We start from the raw sequence: 16,932 nt of genomic DNA, 5'->3' as shown, positions 1-16,932 counted from the left end.
ATGATGAGAGGACATATATGGGGACAGGATAAAAGGGCATACAGTATATGGAGGCAGGATGAGAGGACAAATATGGGGGCAAGATGAGATGTCATATATGGGGGCAGGATGAGAGGTCATATATGGGGGCACGATGAGAGGTCATATATGGGGGCAGGATGAGAGAACATATACTGTATGGGCAGGTTGAGAGGATAAATATGGGGGCAGGATAAGAGGACATATATGGAGGCAGGATGAGAGGACAAATATGGGGACAGGATGAGAGGTCATCTATGGGGGCAGGATGAGAGGACATATATGGGGGCAGGATGAGAGGACATATATAGAGGCAGGATGAAAGGACATTTATGGGGCAGGATAAGAGGATATATATGGGGCAGAGTGAGAGGACATATATGGAGGCAGGATGAGAGGACATATATAGAGGCAGGATGAGAGGACATATATGGAGGCAGGATGAGAGGACATATACTGTATAGAGGCAGGATGAGATGGCATATATGGAAGCAGGATTAAAGGACATGTATGGGGCAGAATAAGAGGATATACAACCCCTGGCAAAAATTATGTAATCGCCGGCCTTGGAGGATGTTCATTCAGTTGTTTAATTTTGTAGAAAAAAAAGCAGATCACAGACATGGCACAAAACTAAAGTAATTTCAAATGCCAACTTTCTGGCTTTAAGAATCACTAAAATAAATCAAGAACAAAAAATGTGGTAGTCAGTAATGGTTACTTTTTTTTAACCAAGCATAGGGATAAATTATGGAGTCACTCAATTCTGAGGAAAAAATTATGGACTCATGAAAAATAAACAACCAAAAAAACACTCCAAAACATCACTAGTATTTTGTTGCACTACCTTTGGCTTTATAGAACAGCTTGCAGTCTCTGAGGCATGGACTTAATGAGTGTCAAACAGTACTCTTCATCAATCTGGCTCCAACTTTCTCTGATTGCTGTTGCCAGATCAGCTTTGCAGGTTGGAGCCTTGTCATGGACCATTTTCTTCAACTCCCATCAAAGATTTTCAATTGGATAGAGATCCAAACTATTTGCAGGCAAAGACATTGACCTTAAGTGTCTTTTTTCAAGGAATGTTTTCACAGTTTTTGCTCTATGGCAGAATGCATTATCATCTTGAAAAATGATTTTATCATCCCCAAACATCGTTTTCAATTGATGGGATAAGAAAAGTGCACAAAATATCAACACAAACTTGTGCATTTATTGAAGATGTAATGACAGCCATATCCCCAGTGCCTTTACCTGACATGCAGCCCCATATCATCAATGACTGTGGAAATTTGCATGTTCTCTTCAGGCAGTCACCTTTATAAATCTCATTGGAACAGCACCAAACAAAAGTTCCAGCATCATCACCTAGTCCAATGCAGATTCGTGATTCATCACTGATTATGACTTTCATCCAGTCATCCACAGTCCACGATTGCTTTTCCTTAGCCCATTGTAACCTTGATTTTTTCTGTTTAGGTGTTAATGATGGCTTTCGTTTAGGTTTTCTGTATGTAAATCCCATTTCCTTTAGGCGGTTTCTTACAGTTCGGTCACAGACATTGACTCCAGTTTCCACCCATTCGTTCCTCATATGTTTTTTTTAGTGTGCATTTCCTGTTTTGGAGACATATTGCTTTAAGTTTCCAGTCTTGATGCTTTGATGTCTTCCTTGGTCTACCAGTATGTTTGCCTTTAACAACCTTCCCATGTTGTTTGTATTTGGTCCAGATTTTAGACACAGCTGACTGTGAACAACCAACATCTTTTGCAACATTGTGTGATGATTTACCCTCTTTTAAGAGTTTAATAATCCTCTCCTTTGTTTCAATTTACATCTCTCGTGTTGGAGCCATGATTCATTTCAGTCCACTTGGTGCAACAACTCTTCAAGGTGTGTTCACTCCTTTTTAGATGCAGACTAGACTAATTAGTAGATCTAATTTGATGCAGGTGTTAGCTTTGGTTATGAAAATGTAGAGAGTGATTCCATAAATTTTTCCTCAGAATTGAGTGACTCCATAATTTTTCCCCTATGCTTGGTTAAAAAAAGTAACCATTACTGACTACCACATCTTTTATTCTTGATTTCTTTTAGTGTTTCTTAAAGTCAGAAAGTTGCCATTTGAAATGACTTTAGTTTTGTGCCATGTCTGTAATTTGCTTTTTTTCTACAAAATTAAACAACTGAATGAACATCCTCCAAGGCCGGCGATTACATAACTTTTGCCAGGGGTTGTATATGGGGCAGAGTGAGAGGACATATATGGGGGCAGGATAAGAGGACATATATGGGGCAGGATGAGAGGACATATATGGAGGCAAGATGAGAAGAAATATATGGAGGTAGTATGGGAAGACACATGGGGCCAAGATGAGTATGATGATATTTCTTCCTTGTATGTGGTATTATTGATTTACTATGTGATGGTAATATGTGGTCCAGCCATGGTGTGATGGTATTTGTCCATGTATGTGGCATTATTCAGTCGCTATTTGATGGTATTATGTGGTCTGGTCATGGTGTGGCAGTATTTGTTTCTTGCATGTGGCGTTATTCGGTCGCTATGTGGTGTTAATATGTGATCTGGTAACGGTTTGTTCCTTGTATGTGGTAATATTCGATCACTATGGGGAAGTAATATGTGGTCTGGCCAGGGTGTGACGGTATTAGATCCTTGTATGTAGTATTTTTGGTCATTTTAAAAAATGTATGTGACACATTCCCCTAAAGAAAAATGAAAAAAAAAAATATATACCTTAAAAGAGTATCAGATATTTTAAGAAATGCTTAATAAGTTAGAGTAGACAAGGGACCTGCTAAAATAATCTACCTTGTCATGGTGCTGCTGGCTAAGTATGTGATTTTTTTATTCGATGGGAACTGTTAATATGTGATTGGTAAGGACGTGGTACAGAAGTGGAGTTTTTCCTAGAGTGGGTGGTGGGACTGTGCAAGGTTCAAGGTTTGAAGGAGCTGGGGTGGAGCCTAGGTGGAATCTCAAGAGAGGCCTGAAAATTTTGCCATTATGAGCACTGAAATTCCTGCTGGCAGCTCTGGATATTTTATGTTTTTGCTGCGTTTTTTCAGTGCAGATTTGTCACAAAACCTGAAGGGTTTCCTGATGCCAGCAAAATGAATGACAATCTTGATATGTCATGCACACGTTGCTTATTTTGAGTTGCAGACTTGGTGCAGATTTAAGTATGCATCATGTCAATTCTTTCTGTATTTTTAATATAGATTTCACCCATACTAATGAGTGAGGATAATCTGATTAAAAAATGCAGCAATATTATGCATTTCTGTCAACACATTAGTGCATTTACTGGAATAGTTGTCGGACTGGAGATCACATGACCCAATTCCCTATAATGAAGGGGGGATATGTAGATATAACTAAGGTGGAGACAGGGGCGTCGCTTTAATGAGGCAAGTTGAGCACTTCGCCACAAGCGGCATCCAGTCCCTCAAAACAGGGGGCGGCAGCGCGGCGCCGCCCCCTGCAGTCAGATGTTTTGGGTACTAGCCATGAGCATGAGGCTGTGTCACCAGCAGGAGGCGGTGGGGATGCGCGGTGCTGCCTCCTCACACACTAACTCATCCGGTTATAAGTTAAGTACTGAGGGACGGGGTGGGGAAGGGGTGAGCGGCCCCAGCCGGGGATGATGAGCTACTGTACTTGTGATTGAAGCACAGCCTGTGGGCGGGGACTGTGGCTGCTTGCCTGCATAGCTACTGGGGGGGCAGAGGGGGCCATCGCCCTGGGCCCTGTTACATGAAGGGCCACTTCTGTGATGAGGCAGAACACAGCATAGGAGAAGAGCAGTATAATGTCTGCTCCCATGTGATGGAGACTCTGCACGATGGCTACTAGCACAGTGGCCGGCTGCAGTCTCCCTCCTGCAGTGAATGGTTTCGCCTGTCTGACCTGATCATGAAGCTTTTCCCGGCTGCAGTTTTCTTCACTCTATGCATGCTGGGATTGGCTCAGGCACGCTGGGTCCTAGTGCCCACACCTTGCATTTCACCTAGACTATTCCTGGTCCTGCCTGCAAATTTTATCAGTAAGTGGGGATGGAACATTTTAGGTTTATTAAATTCAGGTATGTCACTGTGATGTGAATATGAGACCACTGGGGTATTGTGGGCGCTGTAAATGGGTGACGGGCGACAGGGTACTGGGGAGTGAATGTGAGACCATGGTGGTATTGTGGGGGAGGGGGGACTGGGCACTGGGGGGTAAATGTGAGACCATGGGGGTGTTGTGGGGGCTGAAGGTGGGTGAGGTGGGACAGGGCACTGAGGGGGTGGATGTGAGTTGATGGGGCACTGGGGCTGAAGTGGGGGAGGAGGGACAGGGCACTGGAGGCTGAATATTATAATGTTTTGTTATGATATTATATGTGATCCATCACATGTAATATTTGCTGTCTGGGGAGGCTGGAGATGGGGGGAGTAGGGGGCTTTTGATGCGTACCACCTGGGTCTTTTATGAGTATTAGTATATGAAGCCCCCATATAGTAACCTAGAGCTGCATCACATTTACAGCACCACTCCAGCATTTTTTTTATTTCATTGCTGGAGCGGTGCTGAAAATCCACGTCTTCTGCCCCCTGTCTGATACTCATCTTCTGGCATTGTCATCTGTTTTTGTCTCTGCTCGGCTCCGTCTCCTGCAGTTTCTGACCTGTCCGCGGCTCCAGTGTTTCATGGAGCAGCGCAGAGGTCACTAATCAATGTGAGTCTATGGGAGCCTCATTCTGGCCTCTTTCTCACTCTCAGGCTATGTGCACACATTGCGGATTTGCCTGCGGATTCACAGCAGATTTCCATGTGTTGTACAATACCATGTAAACCTATAGAAAAACAAATCTGCAGTGCACATGCTGCGGAAAATACCACGCAGAAATGCTGCATTGTATTTTCTGCAGCATGTCAATTCTTTGTGTGGATTCCGCAGCATTTTACACCTGCTCCTGTATAGGAATCCGCAGGTGTAAAAACGCAGGTGAAATCCTGAAAAAATGCAGGAAATCTGCGGTAAATCCACAGTTAAAACGCAGCACGTTTTACCTGTGGATTTTACAAAAGCGGTGCGGAAAAATCCTCACACGAATCCTCAACGTGTGCACATAGCCTCATAGACTTACATTGAGCGCTTGTGACATAGCTTCTAACTTCTGGCCAGTCAGAAGCTGCACTCACAAGTTTGAGCTGCGGCACTGCAGCAGTGCCACAAAATAGTGAATATGCCGGAGGATGAGTAAATGACCGGGGACGGTTAAAACACCACTCCAACGGTGGAAAAAAAAACCTGCTAGAGTGGTGCTTTAATAATTTAATAATAAGCAATTTATTACTCTAAAGTTAATAAAGGCTTGGAATAAATGTCTGCAGTCATTTTATGTGACTGCTGACTGCCAAATCATGACAGGGAGCTGGGGGCCCATCATACTGTGTATAAGGGAGCTGCGGGCCCATCATACTGTGTATAAGGGAGCTGCGGGCCCTTCGTACTGTGTATAAGGGAGCTGCGGGCCCATCATACTGTGTATAAGGGAGCTGCGGGCCCATCATACTGTGTATAAGGGAGCTACGGTCTCATCATACTGTGTATAAGTGAGCTGCGGTCCCATCATACTGTGTATAAGGGAGCTGCGGTCCCATCATACTGTGTATAAGGGAGCTGCGGGCCCATCATACTGTGTATAAGGAAGCTGTGGGCCCATCATACTGTGTATAAGGGAGCTGCGGGCCCATCATACTGTGTATAAGGGAGCTGTGGGCCCATCATACTGTGTATAAGGGAGCTGCGGGCCCATCATACTGTGCATAAGGGAGCTGTGGACCCATCATACTGTATATAAGGAAGCTATGGCCCCATCATACTGTGTATAAGGGAGCTGCGGGCCCATCATACTGTGTATAAGGGAGCTGCGGGCCCATCATACTGTGTATAAGGGAGCTGCGGGCCCATCATACTGTATATAGGGGGCTGTGGGTCCTTCATACTGTGTATAAGGGAGCTGCAGGCCCATCATACTGTGTATAATGGAGCTGCGGGCCCATCATACTGTGTATAAGGGAGCTGCGAGCCCATCATACTGTGTATAAGGGAGCTGCGGGCCCATCATACTGTGTATAAGGGAGCTGCGGGCCCATCATACTGTGCATAAGGAAGCTGCGGGCCCATCATACTGTGTATAAGGGAGCTGCGGGCCCATCATACCGTGTATAAGGGAGCTGCGGGCCCATCATGCTGTGTATAAGGGAGCTGCGGGCCCATCATACTCTGTATAAGGGAGCTGTGGGCCCATCATACTGCGTATAGGGGGCTGTGGGTCCTTCATACTGTGTATAAGGGAGCTGCAGGCCAATCATACTGTGTATAAGGGAGCTGCGGGCCCATCATACTGTGTATAAGGGAGCTGCGGGCCCATCATACTGTGTATAAGGGAGCTGTGGGCCCATCATACTGTGTATAAGGGAGCTGTGGGCCCATCATACTGTGTATAAGGGAGCTGCGGACCCATCATACTGTGTATAAGGGATCTGCGGGCCCATCATACTGTGTATAAGGGATCTGCGGGCCTATCATACTGTGTATAAGGGAGCTGCGGGCCCATCACACTGTGTATAGGGGAGCTGCGGGACCATCATACTGTGTATAGGGGAGCTGCGGGACCATCATACTGTGTATAAGGGAGCTGCGGGACCATCATACTGTGTATAAGGGAGCTGCGGGCCCATCATACTGTGTATATGGGAGCTGCAGGCTCATCATACTGTGTATAGGGGAGCTGCGGGCTCATCATACTGTGTATAAGGGAGCTGCGGGCCCATCATACTGTGTATAAGGAAGCTGCGGGCCCATCATAATGTGTATAGGGGAGCTGCGGGACCATCCTACTGTGTATAAGGGTTCTGCGGGACCATCATACTGTGTATAAGGGATCTGCGGGCCCATCATACTGTGTATAAGGGATCTGTGGGCCCATCATACTGTTTATAGGGGAGCTGCGGGCCCATCATACTGTGTATAAGTGAGCTGCGGGCCCATCATACTGTGTATAGGGGAGCTGCGGGCCCATCATACTGTGTATAAGGGAGCTGCGGGCCCATCATACTGTGTATAAGGGAGCTGCGGGCCCATCATACTGTGTATAGGGGAGCTGCGGGCCCATCATACTGTGTATAAGGGAGCTGCGGGCTCATCATACTGTGTATAAGGGAGCTGTGGACCCATCATACTGTGTAGAAGGGAGCTGTGCGTCCATCATACTGTGTATAAGGGAGCTGTGGGCCCATCATACTGTGTATAAGGGAGCTGCGGGCTCATCATACTGTGTATAGGGAACTGTGAAGGCATATTGTGCATATGGGAGCTGTTGGCCCATTACACTGTAGATAGGGGAGCTCTGGGGGGGCATTGTACTTTGTATAGTGTAGCTCTGTCAGCATTATACTGTGTAAAGGGGAGCAGTGAGAACATCATACGGTGTATCGGGGAGCTATAGAATCATCATACTGTGTATAGGGGAGCTGTGGGGGCCTTATACTATGTATATGGAAGCTTAGAGCTCACCATACTCTGTATAATGGAGCAGTACATGAGGGAACTTAGGGGACATTATTAAATGTAAAGTGGGCACTTAAGCATTACTGTATTGTTATAGGGGCACTCATAGTATTGCGACCATCAAAGTTGCATATTGTCACAATATGGCGGTAAAATCAATGTTCGTTTTTGTATATAGATTTATTTTCAATAACAGAGCTGTCATATTCTGAGTTTCCACTATATTCACAATTAGAGTGCGCAAGCGTAACTGTAATTCTCTCGTGCCCCCCTCTGTTACCTCGTGCCCCCCTCTGTTCTCCTATGCCCCCGGTATTATGCGCTTGTCACTGTCACTAGAATATAGCAGTGATGCCAGCAGGGTAAATCCCACGTCATAAATTTCTTCCTTAATATGCCAATGGTACCAGTCCCCCCTGGCTGCCTGCTGTGTGCCCTCTTTGGTATACACCAGGTAAGCACAGGAGCCACAGGCAGCAGGAGACTGTGACCATGAAGGTAAATAGATGAGGACCTGTTATGTTTGTATTGTATCCTGCCTGGCATTAAAGGGGTTATCTGAGATGGGGAAAATATACAGTACATACATACTAGTTTATTTAAAATAAATCCTATACAGAGAGATATTGCCCTCCTGTCACCCCCGGGAATTCAGCCACAGACCTCTCTGGTGGTGGACAGCAGCTCTGGAAGTGATAACTGCACCATCTGGATGTCACAGAACAGATAAAACCTGTGATTAACTGCAGCGGTCAGGTGACTGTGAGGCTATGTGCACACATATTTTTGAGGGCTGCAGATTTTTTTACAGCAGATTTCAGAAATCCGCAGGTAAAAGGCACTGTGTTTTACCAAAGGATTTACCTTGGTTTTTTTTTGCGTATATTGTGCGGATTCCATCTGCGGTTTTACCCCTGCAGATTCCTATTATGGAGCGGGAGTAAACCACTGCGGAATCCGCACAAAGAATTGACATGCTGCGGACTGTAACCCGCTGCGTTTCCGCACGTTTTTTTCCGCAGCATGTGCACAGCGGATTCCGTTTTCCATAGGTTTACATTGTACTATAAACGCATGGAAAGCTGCTGTGGACCCACAGCGGCGGATCCGCAACGTGTGCACATAGCCTTAGACATTTCTCTGAAGGGGGGCCTGTGCCAGTCACCTGACAGTTGTGGGCTTTAATTTTCTCTTATTTTTCCAAATTTTCAAAAGAGTAAGGGATGGTCTTAAAAAATAAAATTAAAAAACCCCTATTACATTACATAGTGATTCTCATTCGTGTCGGTGTTCCCCTCTGGTACCAAAAGTGATGTTGACCTGCGCATTATTTACATGACCGCTGCAGCCAATCACTGACCTCACAGTCATTGGCTGTACATAATAGTACGACCACTGCAGTCTGTGATTAGTGGGGGTCAAATGGTGAAGGCCCCTGCAATCATTATTATTTATCGTACATCTGAATACAGATCTACAGAACGTAGCAATTAAAGGGGTGTTCAGGGCTGAAGACATATTTCTGCACTTTATGTAATTTCAAACTACTGAATGCATGTAACGAGAAAATGTAATGGAAATTGAATGTTAGTAAAGAGTAAACCAGATTTATTTATACTGATTTTACTATGGGGGTGGGGGGGGGGGGGGCGCCGCTTTGCAGTTCGCCTCAGGCAGCATAGAGGCTGGGTTCACCCCTGGATGGAGAGAAATAAAGTACTTCTGGATGACACCCAGATAATACATTTCTGGGCAGCCCAATGATTACTCTGCAATGACGTTCTAAAATGTCAGTGAAGTGTAAGCAGCTTCCATAAGATCGTGAAGCTGTGGGGTGGGGAGCAGGCTGTCATACAGAGCCAAACGAAAAAACTCACCAGCACATCCAAACTAGTTTGTACAGGGGCCTGCGAAGACAATATTTCAAAGGGAAAATATAGCCGCACCTTTCCGCATATTGGAAAAAAATGGAACTGCAATATTGCTATAGAAAAATTACAGTAAAAAAAAGGTACTTAGCGCATAAGTTGGCCAATATATGTGAGGCCAACAGCCATCATCAAGGCGTACCTCTCCTGGACTAAAAAGGCTACAATATATGGGGTAGGAAGGGACCAGCTAATTAAAACCACCTAATGCTGATGGGATTAGGAGTTGGCCAGTACAGTTGTGCTCAAACGTTTACATACCCCGGTAGAATTTTTGCTTTCTTGGCCTTTTTTCAGAGAATATGAATGATAACACCAAAACTTTTTTTCCATTCATGGTTAGTGGTTAGAAGAAGCCATACAGGGAAGAGACAGACCACCGTATTTCTCGTGCGAGAATCGCATCGTAAAACTCATACTGGCTCTCAGCTCTCCTGACCTGAGCTTGACAAAAGCATAGAAAATCCATCATACTGTCTAGCTCAGGTCAAACTACTGTTTTCTCTTTTTAAATCATAATGACAACCCAAAACATCTAAGTGACCCTGATCAAATATTCACATACCCTGGTGATTTTGGCCTGATAACATGCACAGAAGTTGACACAAATGGGATTGAATGGCTACTAAAGGTAACATCCTCACCTGTGACCTGTTTGCTTGTAATCAGTGTGTGTGCATAAAAGCTGAGTGAGTTTCTGATCCAGGCAGACTCTTGCATTTGTCATCCAGCCACTGACATTTCTGGATTGTGAGTCATGGGGAAAGCAAAAGAATTGTCAACGGATCTATGGGAAAAGGTAGTTGAACTGTATAAAACAAGAAAGGGATACAAAAAGATATCCATTTGATAATGCCAGTCAGCAGCATTCAAACTGTGATTAACAAATGGAAAATCAGCGGCTCTGTTGAAACAAAACCATGGTCAGGTAGACCAACAAAAATTTTGTGAACAACTGCCAGGAAAACTGTTTGGGATGTGTAGTGAATTCCGTTCTTGGGCTCCCTCCGGTGGTTGTAAATGGCACTTTTGTGAATTCTGCCCTTGGGCTCCCTCTGGTGGTTTTGAGTGGAACTGCCGCTCCTTGGGTTTAGCTTTAGCAGCTGCTTTCACTAATCGTCTCTCCTGGCTCTGCTATTTAACCTGGCTCTAGTCTTCAGCCTATGCCACTTGTCAATGTTCTCTGGCTGGATTCACATCTCTGCTTGGATTCTCCTGGTTTCCTGACCAGTTCTGCAAAGATAAGTTCTGGCTTTGCTCTTTTCAGTCCACATGTTGTGGACTTATTGTTCTGTGCATTCTATTTTTGTCCAGCTTGTCATTATGGATTTTTTCTGTTAGCTGGAAGCTCTGGGAAGCAGATTTACCCTCCACACCTTTAGTCAGGTGTGGAGATTTTGTAAATATACTGACCGCACAGTATCCTTTCCTGTCCTATCTATCAAGCTAGACTGGCCTCCTATGCTAAAATCTGATTTCATCTCTGCGTATGTTATTTTCCCCTCCTCTCACCGTCAATATTTGTGGGGGGCTATCTTTCCTTTGGGGATTTTCTCTGAGGCAAGATAGGTTTCCTGTTTCCATCTTTAGGGGAAGTTAGATCTTAGGCTGTGCCGAGGGGTCTAGGGAGCGTCAGGTACCCCCCACGGCTATTTCTAGTTGCGCTGCTAGGTTCAGGGTCTGTGGTCAGTATAGATACCACCTCCTTCAGAGCTTGTCTCATGTTGTTCCTAAACCACCAGATCATAACAGTACAAGTGGCCAAAAATGAATTAAATGTATCTCAAAAGAAGGAAAAGAAAGTTCTGAACCATTTTTTTTCTGTGCTCTGGTTTGCCTCTTTTTTCCTCTTGATATCTGGGTGGTGCAGGATATATGCTCTGGCATGGATGTTCAGGGTTTGTTTTCTCGTGTGGATCAACTGGCTGCAAGAGTACAGAGTATCCAGGACTATGTTGTCCAGACTCCGGCTTTAGAGCCCAGAATTCCTACTCCGGATTTGTTCTTTGGGGACAGATCCAAGTTTTTGAACTTTAAAAATAACTGCAAATTGTTTTTTGCTTTGAAACCCCGTTCTTCAGGTGATCCCATTCAGCAGGTGAAAATCATCATATCCTTGCTGCGTGGTGATCCGCAAGACTGGGCTTTTTCTCTTGAAACAGGGAATCCGGCATTATTGAATGTAGACGCATTTTTTCAAGCGCTCAGATTATTGTATGACGAACCTAACTCTGAAGAGCATGCTGAGAAAACACTGTTGGCCCTGTGTCAAGGTCAGGAAGCGGCAGAGTTATACTGCCAGAAACTTAGAAAATGGTCTGTGCTCACTAAATGGAATGAAGAGGCTCTGGCTGCTATTTTCAGAAAAGGTCTTTCTGAAACCCTTAAAGATGTTATGGTGGGCTTTCCTACGCCTGCCGGTTTGAACGAATCTATGTCTCTAGCCATTCAGATTGATCGGCGTCTGCGCGAGCGTAAAGCTGTGCACCATATGGCAGTATCCTCTGAGCATAGTCCTGAGTCTATGCAATGTGATAGGATTTTGACTAGAATAGAACGGCAGGAATTCAGACGTCAGAATAGGCTGTGTTTTTACTGTGGTGATTCGGCTCATGTTATCTCTGATTGGCCTAAGCGTACTAAGAGAGTCGCTAGGTCTGTTACCATTAGTACGATTCAGCCTAAATTTCTCTTATCTGTGACCCTGATTTGCTCATTGTCGTCCTTTTCTGTCATGGCATTTGTGGATTCAGGCCCTGCCCTGAACTTAATGGACTTAGAATTCGCCAGGCGCTGTGGTTTTTCCTTGCAGCCTTTGCAGAGCCCTATTCCTTTGAGGGGCATTGATGCTACACCCTTGGCTAAGGATAAACCTCAGTACTGGACACAGATGACTATGTTACATGGCTCCTGCACATCAGGAAGATTGCCGTTTTCTGGTGTTGCATGACCTGCATGATGTTGTTGTGCTGGGATTTCCATGGTTACAGGAACATAATCCGGTGCTGGATTGGAAAACTATGTCTGTGACTAGTTGGGGTTGTCAAGGGGTACATAGTGACGTTCCTTTGATGTCAATTTCCTCTTCCCCCTCTTCTGAGGTGCCTGATTTTTTGTCGGATTTCCAGGATGTATTTGATGAGCCCAAGTCCAGTTCCCTTCCTCCACATAGGGACTGTGATTGTGCTATTAACTTGATTCCTGGCTGTAAGTTCCCTAAGGGCCGACTTTTCAATCTGTCTGTGCCAGAGCATGCCGCCATGCGGAGCTATGTTAAGGAATCTTTGGAGAAAGGGCATATTCGGCCCTCTTTGTCACCATTGGGAGCGGGTTTCTTTTTTGTTGCTAAGAAGGATGGCTCCTTGAGACCCTGTATTGATTATCGTCTTCTTAATAAGATCACGGTCAAATTCCAATACCCCTTGCCTTTGCCTACTGATTTGTTTGCTCAGATTAAGGGGGCTAGTTGGTTTACTAAGATTGACCTCCGAGGGGCATATAATCTTGTTCGTATTAAACAGGGTGACGAATGGAAAACTGCATTTAATACGCCCGAAGGCCATTTTGAATACCTCGTGATGCCATTTGGGCTCTCTAATGCTCCATCTGTGTTCCAGTCTTTCATGCATGATATTTTCCGCAATTATCTTGATAAATTCATGGTCGTATATTTGGATGATATTTTGATTTTTTCCAATGATTGGGAGTCTCATGTGAAGCAGGTCAGGATGGTGTTCCAGATCCTTCGTGATAATGCTTTATTTGTGAAGGGGTCTAAGTGCCTATTCGGAGTTCAGAAGGTCTCTTTTTTGGGTTTTGTTTTTTCTCCCTCGTCTATAGAAATGGATCCTGTTAAGGTCCAAGCTATTCATGACTGGATCCAACCCACATCTGTGAAGGGTCTTCAAAAATTTTGGGGCTTTGCTAATTTCTATCGCCGTTTCATTGCCAACTTTTCCAGTGTGGTTAAGCCCCTTACTGATTTGACGAAGAAGGGCGCTGATGTGACGAATTGGTCCTCTGAGACTGTTGAGGCCTTTCAAGAGCTTAAATGTCGATTTACTTCTGCCCCTGTGTTGCGTCAACCGGATTTTTCTCTTCCTTTTCAGGTTGAGGTCGACGCTTCTGAGATTGGGGCAGGGGCCGTCTTGTCTCAGAGGGAGTCTGATTGTTTTTTGATGAAACCGTGTGCTTTTTTTTCCAGAAAGTTTTCGCCTGCGGAACGCAATTATGATGTCGGCAATCGGGAGTTGTTGGCTATGAAGTGGGCGTTTGAGGAGTAGCGAGATTGGCTTGAGGGAGCTAAACACCGTGTTGTGGTCCTGACCGATCATAAGAATCTGATTTACCTCGCGTCGGCCAAGCGGCTGAATCCTAGACAGGCTCGATGGTCCCTGTTTTTCTCCCGTTTTGATTTTGTAGTCTCGTATCTTCCGGGATCTAAGAATGTTAAGGCTGATGCCCTCTCTAGGAGTTTTTCGCCTGACTCTCCTGGAGTCCTTGAGCCGGTTGGCATTCTTAAGGAGGGGGTGATTCTTTCTGCTATCTCCCCTGATTTGCGCCGGGTGCTTCAGGAATTTCAGGCTGATAGGCCTGACCGCTGTCCTGTGGGGAAGCTGTTTGTTCCTGATAGATGGACAAGTAAGGTAATTTCTGAGGTTCTTTGTTCAGTGTTGGCTGGTCATCCTGGGATTTTTGGTACCAGAGATTTGGTTGCTAGGTCCTTTTGGTGGCCTTCCTTGTCTCGCGATGTGCGTGCTTTTGTGCAGTCCTGTGGGACTTGCGCCCGGGCCAAGCCTTGCTGTTCCCGTGCTAGTGGGTTGCTTTTGCCTTTGCCGGTCCCTGAGAGGCCCTGGACGCATATTTCTATGGATTTTATTTTGGATCTTCCTGTTTCCCAGAAGATGTCTGTTATCTGGGTTGTTTGTGACCGGTTCTCTAAAATGGTCCATTTGGTACCTTTGCCTAAGTTGCCTTCCTCCTCAGATCTGGTTCCATTGTTTTTTCAGCATGTGGTTTGTTTGCATGGCATTCCGGAGAATATTGTGTCTGACAGAGGTTCTCAGTTTGTCTCTAGATTTTGGCGGGCCTTTTGTGCTAGGATGGGCATTGATTTGTCTTTTTCTTCGGCGTTTCATCCTCAGACTAATGGCCAAACTGAGCGAACTAATAGACCTTGGAGACCTATTTGAGATGCTTTGTGTCTGCTGATCAGGATGATTGGGTGTCTTTCTTGCCGTTGGCTGAGTTTGCCCTTAATAATCGGGCTAGTTCGGCTACTTTGGTTTCACCTTTCTTTTGTAATTTTGGTTTTCATCCTCGTTTTTCTTCTGGGCAGGTTGAGCCTTCTGATTGTCCTGGTGTTGATTCTGTGGTGGACAGGCTGCAGCAGATTTGGACTCATGTGGTGGACAATTTGACGTTGTCTCAGGAAAGGGCTCAACGTTTTGCTAACCGCCGTCGGCGTGTTGGTCCCCGGCTTCGTGTAGGGGATTTGGTTTGGTTGTCTTCTCGTCATGTTCCTATGAAGGTTTCTTCTCCTAAGTTTAAGCCTCGGTTTATTGGTCCTTATAAAATTTCTGAAATTATTAATCCGGTCTCTTTTCGTTTGGCTCTTCCAGCCTCTTTTGCCATTCATAATGTTTTCCATAGATCTTTGTTGCGGAGATATGTGGTGCCCGTTGTTCCCTCGGTTGACCCTCCTGCCCCGGTGTTGGTTGAGGGAGAGTTGGAATATGAGGTTGAGAAGATTTTGGATTCTCGTTTTTCAAGGCGGAGGCTCCAGTATCTTGTCAAGTGGAAGGGTTATGGCCAGGAGGATAATTCTTGGGTTGTTGCCTCCGATGTCCATGCTACCGATTTGGTTCGTGCTTTTCACTTGACTCGTCCTGATCGGCCTGGGGGCTCTAGTGAGGGTTCGGTGACCCCTCCTCAAGGGGGAAGGTACTGTTGTGAATTCCGTTCTTGGGCTCCCTCCGGTGGTTGTAAATGGCACTTTTGTGAATTCTGCCCTTGGGCTCCCTCTGGTGGTTTTGAGTGGAACTGCCGCTCCTTGGGTTTAGCTTTAGCAGCTGCTTTCACTAATCGTCTCTCCTGGCTCTGCTATTTAACCTGGCTCTAATCTTCAGCCTATGCCACTTGTCAATGTTCTCTGGCTGGATTCACATCTCTGCTTGGATTCTCCTGGTTTCCTGACCAGTTCTGCAAAGATAAGTTCTGGCTTTGCTCTTTTCAGTCCACATGTTGTGGACTTATTGTTCTGTGCATTCTATTTTTGTCCAGCTTGTCATTATGGATTTTTTCTGTTAGCTGGAAGCTCTGGGAAGCAGATTTACCCTCCACACCTTTAGTCAGGTGTGGAGATTTTGTAAACTCTGTGTGGATTGTTTTGTAGTTTTTATACTGACCGCACAGTATCCTTTCCTGTCCTATCTGTCAAGCTAGACTGGCCTCCTATGCTAAAATCTGATTTCATCTCTGCGTATGTTATTTTCCCCTCCTCTCACCGTCAATATTTGTGGGGGGCTATCTTTCCTTTGGGGATTTTCTCTGAGGCAAGATAGGTTTCCTGTTTCCATCTTTAGGGGAAGTTAGATCTTAGGCTGTGCCGAGGGGTCTAGGGAGCGTCAGGTACCCCCCATGGCTATTTCTAGTTGCGCTGCTAGGTTCAGGGTCTGCGGTCAGTACAGATACCACCTCCTTCAGAGCTTGTCTCATGTTGTTCCTAAACCACCAGATCATAACAGGGATGCAAAGAAAAACCCACAATTAACATCAGTGGAAATACTGGACTGTCTGAAAATTAGCGGTTTGGCTGTTTCAAGATGCTCAATAAGGAAGCACTTGAAGAAAAATGGGCTTCCATGTTGAGTTGTCAGAAGAAAGGCATTACTGCACAAATGCCTACGATAGGCAAAAAACAGAGACAAGCCTCAAAACTTCTGGAACAAGGTAATTTGGAGTGATGAGACCAAAATTAAACTTTTTGGCCACAACTATAAACATTATATTTGGAGAGAGGCCAACAAGGCCTATGATTAAAGGAGCACCATTCCTACTGTAAAGCACGGAGACTAATTGGGAATGTGAGAGCTATAAAGACACATGAAACTTGGTCAAAGTTGAAGGAAAGATGAATGTAGCACGATATCAGCAAATACTGGGGGCAAATTTGCAATCATCAGCCCGGAAGTTGCGCATGGGACGTACTTGGACGTTACAACATGACAATGATCCAAAATACAAGACCAAACCAACCTGTCATTGGCTACAACAGAACAAAATGAAGGTTCTGGAGTGGCCATCTCAGTCTCCTGACCTCAATATCATTGAGCCACTCTGGGGAGATCTCAAGCATGCAGTTCATGCTAGAAAGCCCATGAATTTACAGGAACTGAAGGCT

The sequence above is a fragment of the Ranitomeya imitator genome, chromosome 4 (genome assembly GCF_032444005.1).
Source record: "Ranitomeya imitator isolate aRanImi1 chromosome 4, aRanImi1.pri, whole genome shotgun sequence".
Lineage (NCBI taxonomy): Eukaryota > Metazoa > Chordata > Amphibia > Anura > Dendrobatidae > Ranitomeya > Ranitomeya imitator.
This window is presented reverse-complemented; position numbering follows the sequence as displayed.